Below are 10,908 nucleotides of genomic sequence, written 5' to 3'. Positions count from 1 at the left end.
CTCATTTTTGTGTTTTTTGGGCATGGTTTGTAAGATGAAGGAGTCTGGTGGCCTAGTCACTCCAAAACTTAAGTAGGACATTAATCTATAGACATAAAAGACACTACTTTGCTGGAGTTGACAAAATTTGGGTTGAATTGGTTGATCACAATTTACTTGTGTTAAAAAAATGATGCGGGCGGTGACACTACTTTGCTAGAGGATATTAATCTTAGCCTGATGCTTTCCAAGAACAAAAAAATGATGCTTTGCTGGAGGTGACAAAATTGGGTTAAATTGATGGACCACAATTTAAGTAAAAAAATCACCATTTGATATGGACGTGTTTACTCTAAGAACTATAATTGATTATGACCAAAACAACAAGAGGAAGAAAATTATATTCTTTGAAACATAAAAATGAAAATAAAAGATGTTTTGGTGCATGTGAACTAGACGGTGCTGCTTTTGGTAATGAACACCCTGACATTTCCCTGCCTGGCAATATTGATGTTCCTGTTATGGATGAATCGCAGCCAACTGCCTGATACGAAACAATGCAGCAAAAGAGAGATGCCCAAGCCTGCGATGGTGTAGTAGTAGTTCTTGACTAGGAGACAAGCATTATGCAAAAGCAACTTCATCACTCCCTTCATCAAGATAGTAGAGTCCATCATGCACGGTCCCAGTCCCCAACAGTCTCCCTGTCTCTAGCTCCTAAAAAGCACACCAGGTAGGATAAAACAAACCTCTACAATTGAGAGATTCAGTAATAGAGCTAACTGACAAGAGATTGACTGGAAATTTAGGAACATGTAAGACATGAGGCAAGGACAATGTCTTAGTGCACCTAACAGATCCATGTCCTGTGATAGGTGCCATGGATCCATCAGCTACATGTACTTTGTCCTCACCTGAACAAGGCGTATAGGAAGTAAATATAATTGAAGCTCATGTCATGTGATTGGTAGCTCCTGTATCAATAATCCAAGATTTTAATTGCATTGTAGAATTGTGGGTCTGGTGAGGTGTCATACCTTGGTATGAAGTGGCATGCAAACTAGTTTCAGCTTTAGAGGAATCCTGGAAGGAAGACAAGTCTTGTGAGAGTCTAATCTTGGAGGTGAAATCCTTAAGAGCTCGCACATCTACTACTGGTAGCTCCCTCTTGGATGTAGTGAGATTCGCCTGTCTTTTATGAGCTCCTTGACCTCCCCCTAGATGAGACTTTCCTTTTTCCCACCAAGTTGGATAACCATGCAGCTCAAAGCATGAATCCTTTGTGTGTCCAGGCCTTTTGCAGTGGTTGCAAATTTTTTTGCTTTTATCTATTTTAGCAAAGGTCTTAGGAGCATGACGAGCTTGTATGGATAGGGCTGCACGTGCATCTGGATTTTCTTGAACATACTCATTGGGTTAAGCAAGACGAGTATCCTCCTCAATCACACTGGAAATGATATCATCAAGGCTTAGCCATTCAGTTTTGGAGAATATTAGCTGACTGTGGAGATCAAACTCCTGATTTAGGCCATCAAGAAAGAGCTTGCCCACAAATGGTTCAAACCAGGTATGGTGAACAACCACATCATTCTTGTCAACGGGTTGAAAAGGATGGTAATAATGCAACTCCCTATACAATCTCTTCATCTCACCTGCATACTCAGTCACTGATTTTGAGCCTTGCTTCAAGTTAGTCAACTCCTACATGATGCGAGTAGCCTGCATCTTATTTGATTTTCCTGAAAATTGCTTCTCCAAAGCTTTACACTTCAAATACAGTGGTCAAAGTCTCAACTTGTTCTCGTATCGGTGGTTCCATGCTTCCTAATAACCACACCAAAACTCTATCATTGATCTGTTTGGTGATAATACCGCTTTTCAGTTTCTCTTCATCGGCACTAAGCAATTCTTTGTAGCCATGAGAACTCAGAATTAACTGGGCATGACGTGCCCAGCTGATGTAATTTCCCGGTCCAGCCAACTTCACTGGAATAGGCTCAAGTGCATACTTCACAGCTTCAGGAACCACTTTCAGTTGTTGCTGTTGCTGCTCAAATACTTTGCTTAAAATTTCATACAACTTATCCATACTAGTATCCCTTGATTGCCCTTTTGTTGGGTCTGCCATGATTTACCACCACACACAAAGAAAAAACCAGACACACAGGACTTGGTTTTTGCAGATCTCCACTAACAACAGCACACATGGAGCACAAAAACAGAGTACTAGCAGCAAGTAAATGAACCAGTGCTCTCAGAATGCACAGAAGCAGCTGAAGTATTTTAATCCGGCCACCAAGCAGAGATGAGATATACGGCTGCACTAATCACAATTTACCAAAAGCAGCCGCAATACTACTACCACTATCAATCAGCTCCAGCAAGCCAGCTTACTCATTCGGCAGAAACAGCAGCACCAAGCAGTTTCCCAGAGCGTCGGACTACGCCAAATACCAGGAGTACACGCGCAGCCACACCGGACGGCGGTCGGCATGCAACAGGCAGCAGTAGATTGGTCGCGGCGCTCCTTGCCGCAGCTTTGAGATGACCTTGCAGGTCCTGGCGGCAGCTCGAGTGCGCAGCAATCACCACCGATAGCCGCAAATCACGACGACACAACACCGCAATAGGTTCAAATCACAGCAAAAAACAGAGAAGATTTAATCTGCTCCGATGCCATGTTGAAAATCATATGAGATTTGAGAGATTTGAGTTAGGGATTTAAGGGAGCATGAAGAGGATTTGGGAAAACTCCGGATCGTTCCACACTGATCCATTCTCTCTCCTGATTTATATATTGTTTGTATAATTTACATTTTAGACCCTATGGAGTCACCTAATTACATTATCTACACACCAACATTAATAGATGGATAGCAAATGCTGTCACCAACCTGCCCTGTTCTAAGCGTGACCTGCCCTGCCCCTGCCCATTATAAAAGACGCATTGCGCCTGTTCTATTTTTCATGTAGCTGATAAGTATGTTAGTGCTAGTAGCCAACCCATGGATAGAGAAAGAGAGCAACGCAAATTAGAATGGGGCGAATGTTGTGAATGGGATGCATGTGGAAACAAATCATCTCGCAAAGGGAAGATAAACGTAAAAACTTTGGAGGGCTCACATGAGGAACAGAGGCAGATCCTGCTGCCTAATACTCGATCACTGGCTGCTTGATGACTGGCTGATCTTTTTTGTGCTTTTCTGATCGTTTTGCCCATTGCCGACTTGTAATGTTGGTCTCGTGAAGTAGCACCTTAGTCTGATCCTGAACATTTTCTTCCTCTCATGAAAAGGAAGAGGGCAACCTATCTCCTATTTTCCTAAAGTATAGTAAAATCATATACCATGAAAATCTATTCTTCTCAACTTGATATTCACTTGTGATGTTCTAACTTAGAAATATTTTACTAGGAAACTAATAGAACTAAGTTCATTTAGGATTAGAGGCATAGATTAAACCAAATGATCCATGCCACACATGTGGCACGAAGCACTCCGGCCCTGATGTTTTTTACAACTAAAGTTGACATCTAAAAAGAAAAAATAACCACCACCACCCCCTCCCCCCCCCCCCCCCCCCCCCCCCCCCAAAAAAAATTGAAATTTGTCATTCAAAAAAAATTTGCCATGCCTGACAACTACACGCGTGGGTGCACTTATCAGATTCCTAGATTAAAATCGCGGGCGAACCGAATTTGCGGCAGAGATTTTGGCCGTGATTTATAAGGAAGGATGGCGTGATCTTGGGCGGCAGCACTGCTATCTCGCACGATTCCCTAAGCCATGCAGATCACGCCGCCGTTTCAAAATGAATCACGCTGCGAAAGCAGCTGTTTCGCCCATGATTTTAATCTATGATTAGAGGTAGCACTTTATTAGTTGTCCATCGAAAACGTTGGACACGACGAGGGACTCCTTCGATTTCTCCAGCATCTCTGAGAGGTCGTCGACGCTATGTCCAGCATCAGGCGCAGCCCGAGGCCCTGCAGCAACCCGGTCGCCTCCGTCTTGTACGACGCGGTGAACTTTGGCAGCTGGAAGCCCCGCATGGGGACCATGCTGGGACAGACCCAGGATGGATTCTAGCTCTCTCTCTCTCTCTCTCTCTCTCTCTCTCATTCGCTCAGATGGAGGTGGAAGAAGGATCACACTAGGCACAAAGTTTTTCCAGCGGCAAACACCGCGCCACACGAACTGACATTTTTTTTCCTCAGCGCAAACTCAACAACACACTGTTACACTACCCAGAGGAGCTCTCCTGCCGGCCGGCCACACGCCATGGTCCCGAGGGAGACTACATCTTGCTCCATACTCAGGGACACACCACACGCCCTTTTATAGCATTACAAGGACTCACACGACGCACAAACTAGCTAGCCCCACGTCATCACTTCTGAATTTTTTTTTGAAATTTTTTTGATTTTCAAATTTCTGAATTATTTTAACCTCTAGTCTGTAATCACCACCCCTCATCACTTCTCAATTTATTCTCTAATCATCCCTCATCATTCCAAATCATCTAACTTTCCGAACGATCACCCATCCTCCCACTCCCCCAGCCTGAGCACGCTTAACTTCCGGGTTCTACTCTCCCTCGCTCCAAGTCTGCACTTATTGTTTTCCTGACAATACTAAGATGTCAATCCTATTAACCTTCAGGAATTTTGCTTGAGCATGAAGTGACACATTTCATAGTTTTATTTTGAAACTATTGTTTTAAAAAACAATAATTATTTAGTAACACTAATATTTCTTGAATAATTAGTTTGACCATTGTTTGACCATAGTTTGACCACAGTTTGACCACAGTTTGACCAGATTTGACCAAAATTGAAATAACTGAAATAATTATTTAGTAACACTAATATTCTAGAATAATTAGTTTGACCATTGTTTGACCACAGTTTGCCCACTGTTTGAATTTTTTCGATTTTTTTCACTCTAGATCTTAAAAGCCCCGTAACTTTTTTTCTATTAGGTTTTTGAGGATTTTGAGGATCTTAAATTCGGATGTAACTTTTCGAGTAGATGATTTTTCAGATAAATTTTTTTTTCATCCGAGTTAGTATGCAAAAGTTATGCCCATTTTTACAAATTTCAGAGAGATTTTGCAAATAAAGTCAAAATTCACATTTGCAAATTTTCCCAACAACTAGACCACATATCACATGGGAAACTTATTTTCTTTTATTTTTTTGACATTTCCAACATTTTCTTTTATTTTTTTTAAAACTGAAAAGGCGATCCAAGGTGGGGGGGGGTAGAGTTTGAAAATGGGACCTTTAGTACCGGTTCGTGGCACGAACCGGTACTAAAGGTCTCATCCCCATTAGTCCTGGTTCATGCCTCAAACCGGGACTAAAGGTCTAATCTTTAGTCCCGGTTTGAGGCACGAACTGGGACCAATGGTTGTGGGCCAGGAGCGACGCCCATTGGTCCCGGTTCATCCCACCAACCGGGACCAATGGCCCACGTGGCCCGGCTGGCCCCCTGGGCTCACGAACCGGGACCAATGCCCCCATTGGTCCCGGTTCTGGACTGAACCGGGACCAGAACCGGGACTAATGGGGTTACCCGGCCTGGACCAAAGCCCCCTTTTCTACTAGTGTCGCCTGATGCTAAGCACCACGTGTGTGAACTTAATTACTGAAACTTCTGTGTAAGCTCATACCGGTTGCCTGGCAAAAGAACACGAAGATAGGTAGATGTCTGCGCTCAAGAATTTTCCGAAGTTCTTCTATATTTACCGCATCCGCACAAATTGATTCTCGTGCCTTGCATATGTATTCTTTTAGTAGTGTGAGTATAATTGTTTTCTCCTGTTTTTTTTGAGGGAAAATACTGCCGCATTTATTAACTTACGATGTTAGGAATCTCATTCGACAAAACAGAAAGAATGATGTCCGGGGAAGCCCCCAACCAAATCTTACATAGTTCATCACCCACTCCTACTCTAGCTAGCTTATGCACGGCAGCATTAGCTGAACGTCTGACCCAAGTCACCTTGTAATCCACAAAGGACCGTAGCAAGGATTTGTTTTTTTCTCCTGTTTTAGGGCACTAGGGATGGCAGTGGGTAGGGTACAGGTGGGTACAACCCTCTTCCGCCCAAACCCATAACCATGGAAACTTTCTATACCCACCCATTTCAATATTCATTGGCACAAATTGACACCCCTCCCCATACCCATTAGGTACGCTACGCCCAATGGGTATCCAGTGGGTACAATATATAGCATTTACTTTTTGAAGAAGTAGAAAATGATTCTAAAATTAAAGTACACCAACGTGGTCTTGTCCGGTGGGATGTCTACTGGAGGCGGCAAGGGAGTACAATAAGCGGTTTGTGGTAGCCCGACACAGTGGGAGGCAGCGGTGGGAACCAGGGATCGTTGGTGCGAGACTTGGACAAGAATCCGTTGATGAGTCGAGATTAGATCGTTTCGAGGAGTAACATAGGACGTAGGAGGAGTGGCGAGTTGGTGGTTCAGGGCCTATGAGCTATGACTGGTTTAGGTAATAAGGGATTGAGCATTGGGTCATAGGAGTTGGATGTTGACCTCACATGTCATATGCGTTATTTTCAGTTACTCCCTCCTTCTATCTATATAGGGCCTAATGCGTTTTTCAAGACCGTCTTTGACTATTGATAAAATTAATACTACATGACATGCATAATGTGAAAATTATATCATTGAAAGCTCCTTTCACATACGAATTTGATGATGTGCTTTGTGTAAGTCGCATGTCATATATTATTGTTCTAACATTTGGTCAAAGTTAGTCTCGAAAAACGCATTAGGCCCTATATAGATGAAAGGAGGGAGTATTAAGTTTTCTGGGTATCCATTGGGTTACTCATGGGCGCAAGTCCATACCCATGCCCTACCCATATTTTTGCGGGTATGGATACCCATTATCCATGGGTACAAAATCATGCCAAGTCTTGGCCATGCCCATTGTTTTTCGGTAGGGTAACCACAGGTACCCATACCGATGGGAAAAACTGTCATCCCTACAAGGCACGGACAAATTTTTGGTTGAGTTGACTCTATATAACATCTCCTGATTGTATCACACCCATATATACATGTGTTCCAGTTGCAACGCATGGCATTGGCCTATTTAGCTTAAAAGAACTCCAACTCATTATGACCCAACACAACCATTTAACATATAAGAAGAAAAAAAGGAACATACACGGAACCTTAACGATGAATGTTTTCATTTCCAAATTCGGTGAGCCCTAATTCTAATACTAAGCATAGTGGATCTCCATCGTCACGGGGTTGGGGATGAGTCGGTATGAGCCCCATAGAGTACACACACGGTAATTAGGGTGGAGTTCTGCAGTCTGCATGTCCATGATGGCAGTGCCACCTCAATCATTTGCTTCCAACTCCGTACCAATCAAGAACAACCGCGGGGTGACGCCTACTGTCAACAAGCGTTGGAGTAGAAGGTAGAGGTTGAGGGACGCAACTTCATCGCTTTGCTAGCATGGCGCTAGGGTGGTGCCCTAGGTGAAAGTCAAAGAAAGAGTAGGTGTTATCCTTCCGCAATTTGCGCTTCTAGTTCCTCTCTTCATGTGGATAATAGATCTGGTTAATATGCTTGGTGATGTTTCCTCTATAATTCAAAATGTGCATCTGTATGTTGTGTTGTTTTGGTTCTTCATGTTTTTCTTGGTTTAGTGTGTAGTATACATTTTATTTGCATGTCTTTGCAAGACCGATCCTACTTTTCTGTCAATAAATTTAAGCGTTTGTGTTGGACACATTCCGTTCCTAATCTGGCAATTTTTCTTTGTGATTTGCATATGTAGGGGTGTTTGGTTGGGCTTAACTTTGGCTTACACAAACCAAAAGCCAAAGGCAATAGACCAATGAACACATGCCTTTTGGCTTATAAACCAAAGTTAATCCCAACCAAACACCCCCTTGAACTATGTTATAGATGGATATTTACCAGTTTACTAAGTCAGATGCAGAACATGATTTATGTTATTGACAACTGAGTGGGGAGGTACCTTAAAATTTGAGGTTTTGCCAAGGTAAGGCATGGATGGGTATCTATTTTACATATTTATTCTATGCAAAGACCATAAATCGAAGAACCTTAATGTTGTGATTTTTTTCCAACAAGATGTTAATTCAAATTTATTGGATAGATAGCTAATGCGGTCACCAACCTTCCAAGGTGTATCCGTGACTTGCCCTTATAACAGACACATTGCCCCTGTATTAGTTTTCTTGTACCTTCCAAAGTATGTTAGTACTAGGAGCCAAACCAAGGCATATGGAAATAATCCATCTGGCAATTTTTCTTCTTCTTTCAAGCACTGCAAATGCAACCCTTTCTTCCTTGCTACATGAAAAAAGGGCATTGTTTTTTAGTTTTTTCGAAAAGGAGATAACCCCTGGCATCTTCATCGACTGATGCACACAACTATAAAGAAGACATTGTGGCTGCCATCTCTTCGTTCACCCATTCTTCCCTTCTTTCTCCTACATGTGCAATCCAATTCAGAAGCTTAATTTGCACCTCGACTATAGTCCACAGCTGCCAGTAGTGAGGCGGGGGCATTGATGCCCCAGTCAGGCCATCCCTCTAATTAGGTGGCACTGATGAGCATCTTCTGGGCGTTGACATCTCATCATGGTCAAGACGCCATCTCTAAAGGTTCGAACATCATATCTTCTTCTCTGTGAACAAGGAGTTTCATTTGTTTAATGTATTGAAAAGTTTGTTCATTAAATTTTGGCATCAAACAATGAGAAGTGAGATAGAAAACCCGTCAGCAAAAGTTTAGGAAGATTATAGCTTCATGGCACGTTCCCCCGCCATTTGCCTAAGGCGTAATTGTATGGTTTTTGGAATGGTAGTGGTCGATCATTTCATGATATTATGCACGGTCTGCTTTCTAAATGCACCAAGCACTCTCCAGCCAAGTGTTGGGGAACGTTGCAGAAAACAAAAAAATTTCCTACGGTTTCACCAAGATCCATCTATGAGTTCATCTAGCAACGAGTGGTTGAATGCATCTACGTACCTTGTAGATCGCGAGCGGAAGCGTTCAAAGAACAGGGATGAGGGAGTCGTACTCGACGTGATCCAAATCACCGGAGATCCTAGCGCCGAACGGACGGCACCTCCGCGTTCAACACACGTACGGTCAGCGTAACGTCTCCTCCTTCTTGATCCAGCAAGGGGGAAGGAGAGGTTGAGGAATATGGCTCCAGCAGCAGCACGACGGCGTGGTGGTGATGGAGCTGCAGTACTCCGGCAGGGCTTCGCCAAGCTCTATGGAGAAGGAGGATGTGTTGGAGAGGGAGAGGGAGGCACCAATGGCGTAGGTGAGAGGCCCTCCCTCCCCCCCACTATATATAGGGGGCCTAGGGGGGCGGCGGCCCTAGGAGATGCAATCTCCTAGGGGGGCGGCGGCCAAGGGGTAGGGGGCTTGCCCCCCAAGCAAGGGGGCGCCCCCCTTTAGGGTTTCCCCCACCCTAGGCGCATGGGACCTAGGGGAAGTGGCGCCCCAGCCCACTTTGGGCTGGATCCCTTCCCACTTCAGCCCATGGGGCCCTCCGGAATAGGTGGCCCCACCCGGTGGACCCCCGGGACCCTTCCGGTGGTCCCGGTACAATACCGGTGACCCCGAAACTTGTCCCGATAGCCGATATAGCACTTCCTATATATAATTCTTTACCTCCGGACCATTCCGGAACTCCTCGTGACGTCCAGGATCTCATCCGGGACTCCGAACAACATTCGGGTTACTGCATATACATATCCCTACAACCCTAGCATCACCGAACCTTAAGTGTGTAGACCCTACGGGTTCGGGAGACATGTAGACATGACCGAGATCGCTCTTCGGTCAATAACCAACAGCGGGATCTGGATACCCATATTGGCTCACACATGATCCTCGATGATCTCATCGGATGAACCACGATGTCGAGGATTCAAGCAACCCCGTATACAATTCCCTTTGTCAATCGGTATGTTACTTGCCCGAGATTCGATCGTCGGTATCCCAATACCTCGTTCAATCTCGTTATCGGCAAGTCACTTTACTCGTACTGTAATGCATGATCACGTGACCAGACACTTGGTCACTTTGAGGTCATAATGATGATGCATTACCGAGTGGGCCCAGTGATACCTCTCCGTCATACAGAGTGACAAATCCCAGTCTTGATCCGTGTCAACCCAACAGACACTTTCGGAGATACCCGTAGTATACCTTTATAGTCACCCAGTTACGTTGTGAAGTTTGGTATACCCAAAGCACTCCTACAGTATCCGGGAGTTACACGATCTCATGGTCTAAGGAAAAGATACTTGACATTGGAAAACTCTAGCAAACGAACTATACGATCTTGTGCTATGTTTAGGATTGGGTCTTGTCCATCACATCATTCTCCTAATGATGTGATCTCGTTATCAACGAAATCCAATGTCCATAGTCAGGAAACCATGACTATCTGTTGATAACGAGCTAGTCAACTAGAGGCTTACTAGGGACATGTTGGTGTATTTATTCACACATGTATTACGATTTCCGGATAACACAATTATAGCATGAATAAAAGACAATTATCATGAACAAGGAAATATAATAATAATGCTTTTATTATTGCCTCTAGGGCATATTTCCAACAGTCTCCCACTTGCACTAGAGTCAGTAATCTAGTTACATTGTGATGAATCGAACACCCATGGAATTCTGGTGTTGATCATGTTTTGCTCTAGGGAGAGGTTTAGTCAACGGATCTGCTACATTCAGGTCCGTATGTACTTTACAAATATCTATGTCTCCATCTTGAAAATTTTCACGAATGGAGTTGAAGCGACGCTTGATGTGCCTTGTCTTCTTGTGAAACCTGGGCTCCTTGGCAAGTGCAATAGCTCCAGTGTTGTC

General features: G+C 43.9%; 1 pseudogene; it reads right to left on the bottom strand.

Annotated features, from left to right (window-relative positions):
• Positions 1-530: 530 nt before the first annotated feature.
• Positions 531-2,720, bottom strand: LOC147981655 (uncharacterized; annotated as a pseudogene).
• Positions 2,721-10,908: the final 8,188 nt, after the last annotated feature.

This window comes from Triticum urartu, chromosome 3A, assembly GCF_056163025.1.
Source record: "Triticum urartu cultivar PI428250 chromosome 3A, HENAU_Tu73, whole genome shotgun sequence".
NCBI lineage: Eukaryota > Viridiplantae > Streptophyta > Magnoliopsida > Poales > Poaceae > Triticum > Triticum urartu.
The sequence above is the reverse complement of the archived record's forward strand: the minus strand, read 5'-3'. Positions and strand labels throughout refer to the sequence as shown.